Source organism: Chroicocephalus ridibundus, chromosome 6 (genome assembly GCF_963924245.1).
Source record: "Chroicocephalus ridibundus chromosome 6, bChrRid1.1, whole genome shotgun sequence".
In the NCBI taxonomy this organism is placed as follows: domain Eukaryota; kingdom Metazoa; phylum Chordata; class Aves; order Charadriiformes; family Laridae; genus Chroicocephalus; species Chroicocephalus ridibundus.
This window is the reverse complement of record NC_086289.1, coordinates 733,400-746,396: the sequence shown is the minus strand read 5'-3', so window position 1 is coordinate 746,396 and position 12,997 is coordinate 733,400. Positions and strand designations below refer to the sequence as shown.

At 46.6% G+C, this 12,997-nt stretch overlaps 1 protein-coding gene across 34 annotated transcripts in view; it reads left to right on the top strand.

The window, feature by feature from the left end:
• The window catches only part of JAKMIP3 (Janus kinase and microtubule interacting protein 3), a 91,692-nt gene that overhangs the window by 14,982 nt on the left and 63,713 nt on the right, over window positions 1–12,997 (top strand). For 33 of the 34 annotated variants that reach the window (XM_063337521.1, XM_063337519.1, XM_063337520.1 and 30 more), the window contains one exon: window positions 12,590–12,735. The gene's annotated coding sequence lies outside the window, so the exon portion shown is untranslated. Of the gene's footprint in view, window positions 1–475; window positions 532–12,589; window positions 12,736–12,997 lie in introns of those variants that run through there. The other variant, XM_063337505.1, reaches the window with a different exon arrangement.

The window sequence follows — 12,997 nt, the reverse complement described above, 5'->3', positions numbered from 1 at the left end:
CCAGAGGGATGCTTTCAGTGGGCAGGAGCGGAGGCAGCTGCCTGGCTCCTGCGGCAATTCCCGCCTCAGGCAGCCTGCCTGGGGTCTTCTCGGGCAGGAGGCTCTTCTTTTGATGAGCTTCAGCTGCACCACAGATGCTTGCAGATCTAAGGATGTCTGACTAGGAACAGCATAACTCCTAGGCTAATAATAAGACGCCACCTTTTCTTTTAAATACAGTGTAGATAGAGGTTGGGAATTTTTTCTTTCATGCTCAGCCTGATTCCCATGTAAGCTTGCATTTGATTTTTCCCCAAAGAAACTGTTTCCTGTTGTCATAATGTGACCAGATGGGGAGGGTTCAGTGGAAATATCTCATGAGAGACTGGCAGAGAAGTGGATCCAGGAAGCAGATCCTCCCCGTAATATTGGCACGGTTTGGTAAGTTCCATCTGAAAAATAAAAAGCTGCTCCCTTTGCTGAGTCACAGCCCCCTCGGAGCTGGAGCTGTGACAAGCCGGGAGACGCTGTGCTGCTGGAGTTGAAGCAAAGGTGAGGAAAGGCTGTCCAGAATCCTTCTCGAGTGCATTTCTTGCCTGAAATGATTTTTAAATCTCATTAAAGGGTATTGTAAGTTTAAGTCAGTCTGTAGAAGTGTACAGCTATATTCCTGTCTTGCAGGACTTGGGGTTGCATGGCTCTTCTGAGGCAAATGCTGGGCAAGTCACGGTGGTAGCCCCTTCCCTTTGGGAAGGCAAAGCGCAGTCACACCTCGGGAAATGGGCTGTGGCTGGCACTACTCTTGGAGGGACTTGTTCTGGGTGCAGCACTGCACCTTCCTGTATCCCCTGGCGTGGGTGTCAGCACCACAGGTCAGGGAAGCCCGTACCTGCCAGGGTGGGGAACAGGAGCGGCAGCGGCACACGGAGTGGGTCTGCGGGGAAGGAGGTGGCCAGCATGACTGGAAAGCTTTCTTTATGCTGGAAAGGGAGGTTCTGTTTGTTTTCCTCTCGCAGATTGAAGGTGAGGTGCTGGGTAGCCAGGTACGTTGCTTCCTGCACTGTTTATATCTACCTTGCAGTAAAGCAGCTAATGATTTTCTGTGTGAGCAGCCTCTCGTAGTGTCCCGGGTCTATTCTGCCTTCCTCACATTTATAAATCTCTTCATAGCTAAGGCCTGGTACTTTTCCAGGCTTTGCACTGTTGTTTATTTGCTGGAGTTGTAACAGCTTTATTTATACTTGCTTCTATACTGTGTTTTAGTGGTTCAGATGCACAAAGATTGTTTGCTTTCTGAAGCTTTTTTATCATCTTAAGTCTACAGAACCGGGTGTCAAATCCAGAGAACAAGTTAATATGGGGAGGAGGGAGGCAGAGTTGTTGGAGGAAGCCGGCTGCCTTTCCTTCCAACAGAGAAGCTGCAGGTAGTACAGGCACAAGGAGCATTTGCCGATCTCCATTAAGATATAGCACTTGGCATTTGAAAGTAATTCTGGGTTTTTTTGAATGCTGTTAAGATATATATTATCGAGTCAGAAGAATAATCTTTGGCTATTATTTTGAATATATACATGGACATTTAATTCATGGTCACCTTACTTAAAATACAAATCTGCAATTTACAAGAACAAGAACATTTCAAAAGCAAATACTAAACTTAAGATGCTACAACTGAATATGTGTTTTCCATGTACTTTTTAACACTTATTTTTAAAAGTAAACAAAACCTCAGCAATATCTTCAGGGGCTGTGATTTTGCTGCTGCATGGGTAACCAGCCCAGCCGAAGCTCCCTGTCCCTGCGCAGGACAGTGCGTGAGCTGGTGTCCCTGGGGGCAGGAGCAGAAGTTGCCTGGTGTGTGCATCCGCACAGGAGGCAGCTGAGATGTGTTGGGCTTCTGCACTTTGTGAGCAGAAGAGCAGCGAGGCAGCAGGGCTGTAACCCGTCAGGCCCAGAGCAAGTGTTAGGAAAAGCAAACGCACTCTGCTGCAGCTGCTGCACCATGGAAACCTGCACCTCTACTCTTTCTTCTGTATAGTCTGCAATTCTCCTACCAGCTCCACTCGTCTTCCCCAGCCAGGTCCATGAAGTCAGTCCCGGTGGGATGCAGTGCATCTCCTGCGCCTGCCCCTCAGCTTTGCCCAGCGGCTCCGTGTGGCCAGTGCCTGCTCCCCTCTGCCGAGCTGGTGCTGCCCCGCTGCTGGCCGCTCTCCCCCAGACCCCTCTCCCTCAGCCCCAAGCCCCGGCGCTCCTTTTCCTCTCCCTGGCCCAGGCGGCTCCGCTCCCAGGCTGTCTCACCAGCGCGGCTGTCCTCTCCCGCTGGCTTTTACACAAAGCAAGATGAAAGAAGAAACTCTGGCATTTCAGTACAGAAATTTTTAAAAAGTAAACCAGAAGGGCAAATATTCTCCTTAAATGGAAGGAGAATTCAGTCCTAATGCCCGGCCTCCCCCTGCCCGATGCAGTTTGCACAAGGAAGGTCGGAATCCGAGCAGGGAATACAGTGCTGCTCCGTGGGGCGGAGGTCCCGTGCCGCTTTGTACTGGGAATTGTGACCTTCTCTGAAAGGTCACTGAAGACAGTTGTGGTATATATTGTTGCTAAAATTAATTTCCTAGCCCTTTTTTTTTTTCTTTTTTTTTTAAAAAACAGCTGATCAATTTTAGCAAAAACAAAGGGGGAGCAGTGTGTAGGGACTGACATGAAGCTGCCCAGCACAGGAGCAGCTGGGAATGGTGTAGAAAGGGTGCATGGAGCTCAAGGTAGTCGTGTCTGCGCAGTCTGACAGCATCTGTGTGACGGGGGTGCCCTCTCCTTCCTTCCTTCCCTCGCTGTGGGGCTCTTATTTTCGCAGTACAATGTTATTTATTTTATTGTGTCCACCAACGGGAGGGGTTTTGTCACTGTTCCTACTGAAGTCAGGATCATAATTTAATTATACTGCAGCAGCAAACAGTTGTCAAGGAAAAAGTATTGTCTGGGATGTAGTGTACATATTATTTATGGCCATGTAAGTATTTTAATTCTTTCCTAATTACAGCCTGATGCAGGGCAATGTTGAGGTGTACTTCTGAGCCTGATTCTGTGTGCATGGTGCTCCTTTCTGCCAGCCTGCAAAACAAAATGGGCTTAAAATACCTGTGTTCATATTCACGTTCTCTGTCACAGAGCTCCATGGCCCACAAGTGAAATGTGCATCCAGCCTGTACTCAGGTCCAACAGTGGCGATTTTAGCACAAACATTTTTAAATGCTGTGCTTACTGTCGACACTTGTTTGAATCTGGACGGGGAGCTGGGAGGTGGTGTCTGTGCTAGTTGGAGGCCAGAAAAGGAACCGATCCAGCCCAACTGCAGCCGGGATGCTCCTGTGCTGCTGGGCAACACACAGAAGATGCAATGTAATGTTTTTTTCTGTTGGCTGATTTAATTGAGTACCAGTTTAAAAACAGATGTAGAGATACGTTAGCTCTGTAACACGCATTCGACGTGAGCTGGGATTAAGGTGAGGCATTACCAGAAACGAGGACAATCTCACCATGCCCCTCATTGCACCGTGGTTAGACTGTGAGGCTCCACAGTCCTATTTATAGACTGTAATAAAGCAGAATATTACCCTGCACGGGCTCCACAGGCTGAGAGGCAGTTTGGGTCGGAGGGGCAATCGTCCAGCCACGCACATCGGAGCTGAACAGGGGGTGGTCGTACTTCATCTGTGGTGGGTGAGAGGCACAATTAAGAGCAAAATAATAATCCTGATGGACGCAATGGGGGAGGCTGCAGGTGAAGCACCATGACGAGCTTTGCGTTCACTGTTACTTTCTGGAGAACTCTTGATTATGTAAAGAGAATGCTTTAAAGCAGTGAAGCAATGTGGAAGTTTAATCGTATGTCCAGAACTGTGCAGAAATGATAGCTAACTGTGAGAAACGAAGCTGGATTTTACTAATTGTATGTGGCTGAAAATAAAATGAAACTGCAGTCATTTTTACTATAGACCTCTTAAAAAAAAAAAAAAAAAAAAAAAAAAAAAACAACACCAAAAACACCACCAACAATAAACCCTGTGCACTTCAGAGACAGTAATTTTAATGATTTTTTTTTTTCTTTTATTTCTTTTAGCATCCTTCTGCAGTCAGAGTATGTAAAAGCTGGAACAGGTTGGAGCTGCAAGTATCTCCTAAAGCTGTGCCTTTTAGGGCCAATGTAGGTGCTATACCTGCAAATTACAACACTTGTCTCCTCTATATTCTGCTTTACTGTTTCCAGCAGGTCATTTTGGAGAGTTTGTATTGCAGGATGTTTTCTGATCAGGGTAGCAGAGGCTCCGTTGCTAACCCCACATCAGCCCAGGGAATGCTCTGGTTCCTCATTCGTAAAGGATTTATGCAATGTATATTCAAAGCAAGGGTTTCAGAGCAGTATGTTTCTGCTCTTGACAATACTTGAGAGGCATTTGCAGCAAAACCTATTGCGCTGCTGCTTTAGTTACTGAAACTCAACCCAAGGAGACTAGTCGTAGAGTTGCCCTTGTACCTTTTATAAATGCTGTTGCAGGTCACACTGGGCTGGATGCTGCCAGTTCTGCTCTCTCACCCTGCACCTTGTGACTCCAAGTGGTAGCGTTTTTCTCCCACGTTGAATTTGGCTTGTGGTGGTTTGGCCCCAGGAGCAGAAGGATGGGGAACTGCTGCTGCCAGGGTTTGTGGTGGGTGATACAAATGGAAGATTCATCTTTCCACTGGGAAAATCGTGTAACTACCTCCTGCCAGTGCCCTGTAGGGTGATTTCTTGTTCCTACATTAGTGTGAACAAGTAAATGAAACATCCTTTTTGCCTACACAGTATCAATGGTTTTATAATTGCCTGTTTAATGTCTCTTCCAAAAAATCACAGATGTTGATTCTTTTATTACCTGATTGTACCTATTGTGTTTCTTTTAGATGAATATGAGTGTAATAATGAGTACTTACCACTTATCTTCCTGCACCATTATAACGCTTTTCATCTTATTTCCCCTCTCCTGCTTTTACAGTCTAATATCTTATTTACCTAGCTGTGTACACAACAGATGTCCTCAGTGATGACTTGATCTTTTCTTCTAAATCTCTGTGTGCAGGATATGTCAAATTTTATTTTTAAATATAGATTATCTTTTACTTTCCCATATTGAATTTCATGTTGCTTGGTTACCTAATTTTCTAGTTGGAGGTTATTGTTTTACTTTTTCTTTCTTTTTCTTGTTTTATATTCTCCTCCCATTTTGATTGACCTAAATAATCCTCTATTATCAGCAGATTTTGATATCCTACCCTTTACTCTTTTTACAGGTCGCTAGCAGAATATCAAACGCTGCCAGCCCTAGCTCTGGGCCTTGGAGCTCGTAGCTGTGAATCTCCCCATTTTAGTAGTAATTCCTCCTTTTTTTTTTTTTTATCCCCCAGCCGTTACTAGACTTTCTTACACATCACGTTGCTAAGTCTTCTTAAGCAGTTAGTGACATAAGCGTCCAACCCTTAAGTGTACACTGTGAAGCTGGGATCCAGATTTACATTCTCACATTCTTTGCACATTTACGTGCAAGGTTTCATCGAGGCCATGTCTGCTAGCCCAAACGCAGCTCACGGTTTAGGCTGTGAAACCCTTTTGCTTGCTGGCGAGTAGTTTCTGTGCAGGTGGGCACAGGAGCAGCAGCACGTCTGCTGGGGCAGGGACTTCTCTTAGGGCTTTAATGTTCTATGTGTATTTGCACAGCTCGTACGTATTTTTTGTCAAAACTTTTAATAAACTCAGGTTACCCTGGAGCAGAGCAGCCCCAGCTATTGCTGCACGTTATGTTGCACATCTCCAGTCTCCCGGAGCTTTGCAGATGTGTAGTTGCAATGCCAGCGGTTGGGAGGGATGCAGTTACCAGCAAGCAGCGTTTCTTGTGCCCTCGGGCCCCCCGTCTGGTTTCTTGCAGGCAGAATCCAGTGCCTCCGCTCCCGGTGCTGGCTGCTCCCTGCTTTTAAGAGTAATGATCGGTTGGAAAGTCAGAAGGCAGATGGACACATCCTCTTAGCTAAAGATCAGTGTAGTGCAACCCAAGCGAGAAGCAACTTTCTCTGAAGGAGTAAGTGCAGAAGGCTAAAAGATTGGAAAATCCTGAATTCAAATCCCAGATTACCCAGATGCCACACTAAACAAATAGCTAGGAAAGAGCTCCTCTGTAGCTGGTTCGCGCCTGTAAAGGGAGATGTCTGTGAGAATATTTCCCCAGTTCTGTTATATAGCACTTTTCACAATGAAAAGCAAGGCTAGCACTTTTCCTAGTCATCTGAACGAGTCTGAGAGGGAGATACCCACACAGGAGGAAGTTCTCTTGACATAAGACCTCAGCAGGTACTGCTGCCAGAAGGTGCCCCTCGGGAATGAGTGACTTGGCCGCAGAAGTGAACTCCGGCAAGTAAATTTTAGTGACACAATAGGGAGCACGAGCAGAAACAGCTGCTGAGGTTCCCCTTTTCCCCCTTCTTTTCTACGCCCACCCCTGCAATAGAGAAATGAGAGACTTTTCCATATACTCACATGCGCTGAGATTGCCCCAGTTTTGTCCTTTAGCAGAACCAGCAAACTGACCCAAACTTCAGCTCTGCAGGTGCCAGTGTGCTGCCCTGGGGTGTCTTAGAATCATAGGATTGGAAGGGACCTCTGGAGATCATCTAGTCCAACCCCTGCCAGAGCAGGGTCACCCAGAGCAGGTTACACAGGAACGCGTCCAGGCGGGTTTGGGATGTCTCCAGAGACGGAGACTCCACACCTCTCTGGGCAGCCTGTGCCAGGGCTCTGCCACCCTCACAGGAAAGAAGCTCCTCCTCATGTTTAGGTGGAACTTCCTATGCTCAAGATTGTGCCCATTACCTCTTGTCCTGTCCCCGGGCACCACTGAAAAGAGCCTGGCCCCATCCTCCTGACACCCACCCTTTAAGTATTTATAAATGTTGATAAGGTCCCCCCTCGGTCGCCTTTTTTCCAGACTAGAAAGGCCCAAATCCCTCAGCCTTTCTTCATGAGAGGTGTTTGAGTCCCCTAATCATCTTGGTAGCCCTTTGCTGTCCCCTCTCCAGCAGTTCCATGTCCTTCTTGAACCAGGGAGCCCAGAACTGGACACAGTACTCCAGGTGCGGCCTCACCAAGGCATAGTAGAGGGGGAGGATGACCTCCCTCCACCTGCTGGCCACGGTCTTCTCGATGCCCCCCAGGATGCCGTTGGCCTTCTTGGCCACAAGGGCACATTGCTGGCTCATGGCCATCCTGTTGTCCACCAGGACTCCCAGGTCTCTTTGCACAGAGCTGCTCTCCAGCAGGTCAGCCCCAGCCTGTCCTGGTGCAGGGGGTTATTCCTCCCCAGCTGCAGCGCCCTACGCTTGCCCTTGTTGAATTTCATAAGGTTCCTCTTTGCCCAACTCTCCAACCTGTCCAGGTCTCTCTGGATGGCGGCACAGCCTTCCGGTGTGTCAGCCACCCCCCCCAGCTTGGTGTCATCAGCCAACTCGCTGAGGGTGCACTGTGTCCCCTCATCCAGGTCATTGATGAATATATTGAAGAGGACTGGACCCAGTACTGACCCCTGGGGAACATCACTCGTCACTGACCTCCAACTGGACTCTGTGCCCCTAATCACCACCCTCTGAGCTCTGTCTTTCAACCAGTTATCTATCCACCTCACTGTCCATTCATCAAGCCCCCTCTTCCTAAGCTTCCCTATGAGGATGCTGTGGGAGACTGTGTCAAACGCCTTGCTGAAGTCAAGGTAGACCACATCTACCGCCCTCCCCTCATCTATCCATCCAGTCATGCCATCATAGAAGGCTATCAGATTAGTCAGACATGATTTCCCCTTGGTGAATCCATGTTGAGTACTTCTGATAGCTTTCTTTACTTCCACATGCCTTGAGATGACACCCAGAACGAGCTGTTCCATCATCTTTCCAGGGATGGAGGTGAGGCTGACGGGCCTGTAGTTCCCTGGCTCCTCCTTCTTGCCTTTTTTGAAGACTGGAGTGACATTGGCTTTCCTACAGTCCTCAGGCACCTCGCCTGTTCTCCAGGACCTTTCAAAGATGATGGAGAGCGGCCCAGCAATGACTTCTGCCAGCTCCCTCAGCACTCTCGGGTGCATCCCATCGGGGCCCATGGACTTGTGAATATCTAATTGATCCCTCACTCGATCCTCCTCAACCCAAGGGAAGTCTTCTTCTTTCCCCATTACTTCCCCAACGCCTGGGACTCCTGAGGGCTGGGCCGAGCAGTAAAGACTGAAGCAAAGCCGGCATTCAGTAACGCCGCCTTCTCTGCATCCTCCGTCACCATGGCTCCTGTTTCATTCAACAGTGGGCCCACAACTTCTCTGGTCTTCCTTTTGCTTCCAATATACTTGTAGAAGCCCTTCCTGTTGAGCTTGACATCCCTGGCCAGGTTTAATTCCAAGGCGGCCTTGGCTTTCCTTGTTTCATCCCTGCACGCTCTGGCAGCATTCCTGTAATCCTCCCAAGGGGTCAGTCCCTTCTCCTTGATAATCTCCCAGCTGGGGAGCAGCACAGAGCGGGAGAGCTTTCAGAGGTGCTGTTCCGTTTTAGCCAGTCCCATGAAAGTGGTTATGCAGTTGCTGTTGTGGTAGGGGCTGTGTGTGGTTTTTTAAGAATAATTTGTATATTGGTCCCTGGATTTGTAGGCAGGTAGAGGCCACGTGAGCCACATGGTGTGCTATTGGAGATTAAATCCTCGGTGTACGTTTGTCATTCTTGGTGCCGGTAGCAGGAGGCTCTATAACACGGTATAACTTCTGTTAACTTTCTCATCGCATATACACACACACTGGGTTTGCATGGTCCATCTTCTGAGTTGCTCATTCCAATTATTTTTAGGGTTGTTTTTTTTTTTTTTAAATCCAATTATATTTATATTCAATGCAATGCTTATTACATTTAGTGTAGCATTAGAGGGATGAGTTTATGTTGTGCTGGTTACTAACTGAAATTATATCTCGAGTATGATTATGTATACAAACTGTGGTGTTCCATGAAAGTCAGCCTGTCTTCTGGTTGTTAGTCTTGATTAAAAAAAATTATAGAGCTCTTGTGTTGAAAATAAGGTTTTCCCAGAGGAATGGATCATTTGACTTCCCATGTTAAAGTTGGATTGAAACAACCCTTGCCCTTTTATCCCCCTTAGAAGCCTGAAATATTTAAGAACGGGTCTGGTTTTGCCATGCTGAAAGGAAGTCTTAAACCCCCTTACTGGACTGCTGTGTGAAACGACAGAGAAATGGGTATCTGCATGCCAAGCAAATTGACTAGAAAGGTTGGTGCAGCATCTCAAATCAAATGAGCTTTAAAAAATCAGATTATAGCTTAAAAATTCTCAGCCATGTACATCTGGTTAATGCACAGCAACCTACTAACAGCAATCACCTTGAGAAGGTCAGCAGCAGTGAAACACCACCGCGTCTGTGTACCCTCGGCGTGGCAGAGACTCGGTCATCAGCCTCGCGGACAAGAGTTTGGTTCACGTCACGCCAGCATTTCTTGCTCTTCGCCGTGTGCTTTCCTGCATGCCTTCAGCGTTGTCCTTCCTACTTGTTGCTTTGCTTCTCCTTTGAGAAACACGAGCTTTGGTACTGCAAGGTTTTTTAGTATTTCTATTTTGTTTTCTGGGAGGGCATTTTGCCCTTGGGATTTTATTCAGTCGTCTTCCATGGGATGGGTTGGGGTTTTTTGTTTGTTTGTTTTGTTTTTAAAATCTTTTTTAAAGATCTTTATAGTTGGACATATGTACTTAACCAGATAAAATTGGCATACTTCTCCCTTTCTCTGTAAATAACGAGTGCTTTAATACGTGGCATGGGTTATAGGATCTGTTGGTTCTTGCTTTGGGGCTTGCTTCATAGCACACGTGTCAATGGAGTCCTTCTCTACGCGCCTCAGTGCCTGGATCAGACTGGGATTTACAGGAGTGTGTCTGAGTCCTCATCTCCGAGCTGATGGAGATCATTGCCAAATGATTAACCATTGCCAAAAAATGGTTAATCAAAACGGGCCCTGTATGTACCAATAGCAAATACAAAAAACATTATGGAAGGAAGGTTAACTTACTGGTACTTGGTATAGACATGGCTAAATAGGAATTTGCTTTCGCATGTAAAATTCTCTCATGGTGGCAATATTTTTCATGGTCATCTGGAACAAACCTTATCTTACTTGGTTTTATAAGGATTGGGTATTATGCTTAGAACTTTACATAGTGCTTTTCTTCAAAGCACCCAACTGACTCTGCTGTCCTTATTCTCCTTGACTACTTTTATGGTTTTTCCTAACATTCCAGCTGCACTTGCCCTGGAGAAGAGCAGGCAAGGAGAGGCCCCTCTGACTTGTGTCTGTGTGCGGTTCAGGGGTGTCACCCCCCTGCCCCTAGAAACTGGAAGACATTCCTAGGAAAAGAGCGGCGTCCTCGGGATGGCTAACTCCGGTGAATCATCCTATTTCTAGCTCTGAGGATAAATAAGAACTTGTTTTTTTCCAGGACTTATCCTGACCTGGCTGTCTCTCAGTCCTTTCCCTCTCCGAGGCACAAGGTGGGCACAGGTACGCAGGAGGCCCAGCAAGCATTCCCAGGAGCCGGCTGTGCGCTGCCAGCAGGACGGCGCCTGCATCGCCTCCCCCGTTCCTGGGCCTCACTGGCACCTCCTCCTGCTCTCCAGCGTTTTACACCAGTGGGGCGCTGGTTCATCTCTGAAGAGAGAATCTTTTGCTTTTAATGGAAGCTCTGGGGAAGTGGCTTTTAGGCACTTATTTTTGACTTCCGAGTATATTAATGACTGGATCATTACAGTGGATGGAAAGTTTCCTACTGACTTAAGTGGAACTTGGCTCCGGTGCCCCATTTGTAACCCAGTGGAAAAGATGGAAAGAGCCTGGTTACAGCAGGCCATGGGAGAGGCTGCAAGGGGATATGGCTGTTCCGGCAGCATCGCCCTTCTCTAGCATCCTTATTCCCTGCAGAGATGCATCCTTTCTAAAGCTGGATTAGAGCTCTTGTATGAAGTTGGCTAACAATATTTTTTCCTTTTTTTTTTTTTTCCAAATCCTTTTCTGCTTGCTAAGTATTTCCATATTTTTTTCTTAACATTATTCAGTGCATAACTTAAAATGTGCAGTATCAATGAGCTGGGTATTTTGACTTCTTGTTTCTTCATAACGATTATTAGCTGTGAAAAGACACTGCTTTTGTGCTCATTATTGTGTGAATTGTGAAATATGTGGAATCTTACAAAATAATTAGATATGCAGCAGTTCATATTAAACAGTGGTCTGGTGTCCCTAAAGGTACTAGTGGTAAATTCAATAGCTTTTCTGGTGTTTAAAAAACAACAAACTGTTATTTTGTAGCTAAGCGTATAAGCTAAATACCGCAGTTCTGATCTCCTCAGAAGATTTACAGGTAAGTGAAGGTTTGGTTTGTTTCTTGTTCTTAGTGTCTCCGTTAGTGATTCCTAAGAGAGAATTTGCCCATGGGTGAGACACAGAGGTGCCGTGGAGGGAGCCTTGGCTGGTTGGGCTGCTGACCGCGGCATCCCTCCTGGGCTGCTCAGGAGGTGTTCCCAGCTGGCTTCAAACGGTGCCTGACCTCAGGTGTGACACCTGGCCTGGCCCATGTCTAAGGTTATTTTCAGTGGGAGCCAAGCTATTTGTGTCACTTTACACTCAGTAAATTTGCCTGCTGTAGCTGCCACAGGGCAGTAGGAAGCCCCAGTCCTACAGGAGAACAGTGGTGACTTGCTGTTGCTAAGTTAACGCTACTCCAGTTTAGAACTGCTGACTTGGGAAAACCTTGGCTTTCTAACTAAAACTGACAGCAGTAACACGCTTGTTTTGCCTTTTGTATCTGTGTATAACTTAGACCTCTTATGTGTGTGTCTCTGCAGTGCGTTCCTTAAGAAGACAAAATCTTACGCTGTTGTCTTGTCTCCCAGTTTGTTATGAGAGATTGTACAAATACATGGATGGAGACCAATAATTAAAAAGCACCGCTCTCGCTGAATCCTGCAGAGCTCTGATACGCTGAATTGCCAGCTTCCTTCAGGAAGGAATAGAAAGCTGAGTTAATAACCCCCAGAGCACATAATAATGTCCAGAACTGTTTTTTGTTTCCCTTCCACATGCTATGATCCTATCGTGTGACAGAAATCCATGTACCTAAAATAATTCCAGCTAATTGTGTGACAATACCTATAAATGACTGTTATGTTCGTTACGGTTTTCTCACCCTAGTTCCAGTTCTCACGCCGAATATTCCTTTAGTGCTGCCCACTTCAAGTGTTAAGAAGCCCCATTGTGTGATACTGAGCACTAGATCTTAAGTGATGGTAATGTGATATTTGAACACCTTCTCTTTTCTGAACTCGTTTGTCATCTCTAAATTGCATCTCTCTCTCGGCTTTATCGTCTCTAGCAGCCTTCTTGCCAGAGGCTTGCCCAGTGTGAAGGGGAGCAGCAGGTTGTCTCTTTGGTTACTAAAATGCAAAAGATCTCGCTTCCGTCACAATTTACCAAAAGCTCTCTTGCTCTTTCCCAGGGACTATCTCCCCATCTGAGATCATGCCGGAGGGCTCGCACTTGATTCCATGAGATTTTGGACCTCCAGCCCCCATCAGGACTGCCCTCGTCGAGCAGATGTTTGTGGGAGAGGAATGGTGTTAATCCCCAGTGCTGTCGCCTTCGGTGGGTACTGCCGCCCATCCCCCTAAAGCATCGTCACAGTGAATCTCCAACAAGTCTGTTACGTTCATCATGTTTTTTCTTTCTTTCTAAATCAGTTTATGGGCCAAGGGACTTGCTCACTATTAAATAAATGGGCAGAAATGGGCTGAAATTAGGGAGGGGAGTCTCAGCAGCTGTCAAGAAAAGTTTATTTAAACCGGATATTTAGGAATGAAAAATAATAATAACAATCTGATCGTCGTTTTTTTCATGCTGAAGGAAC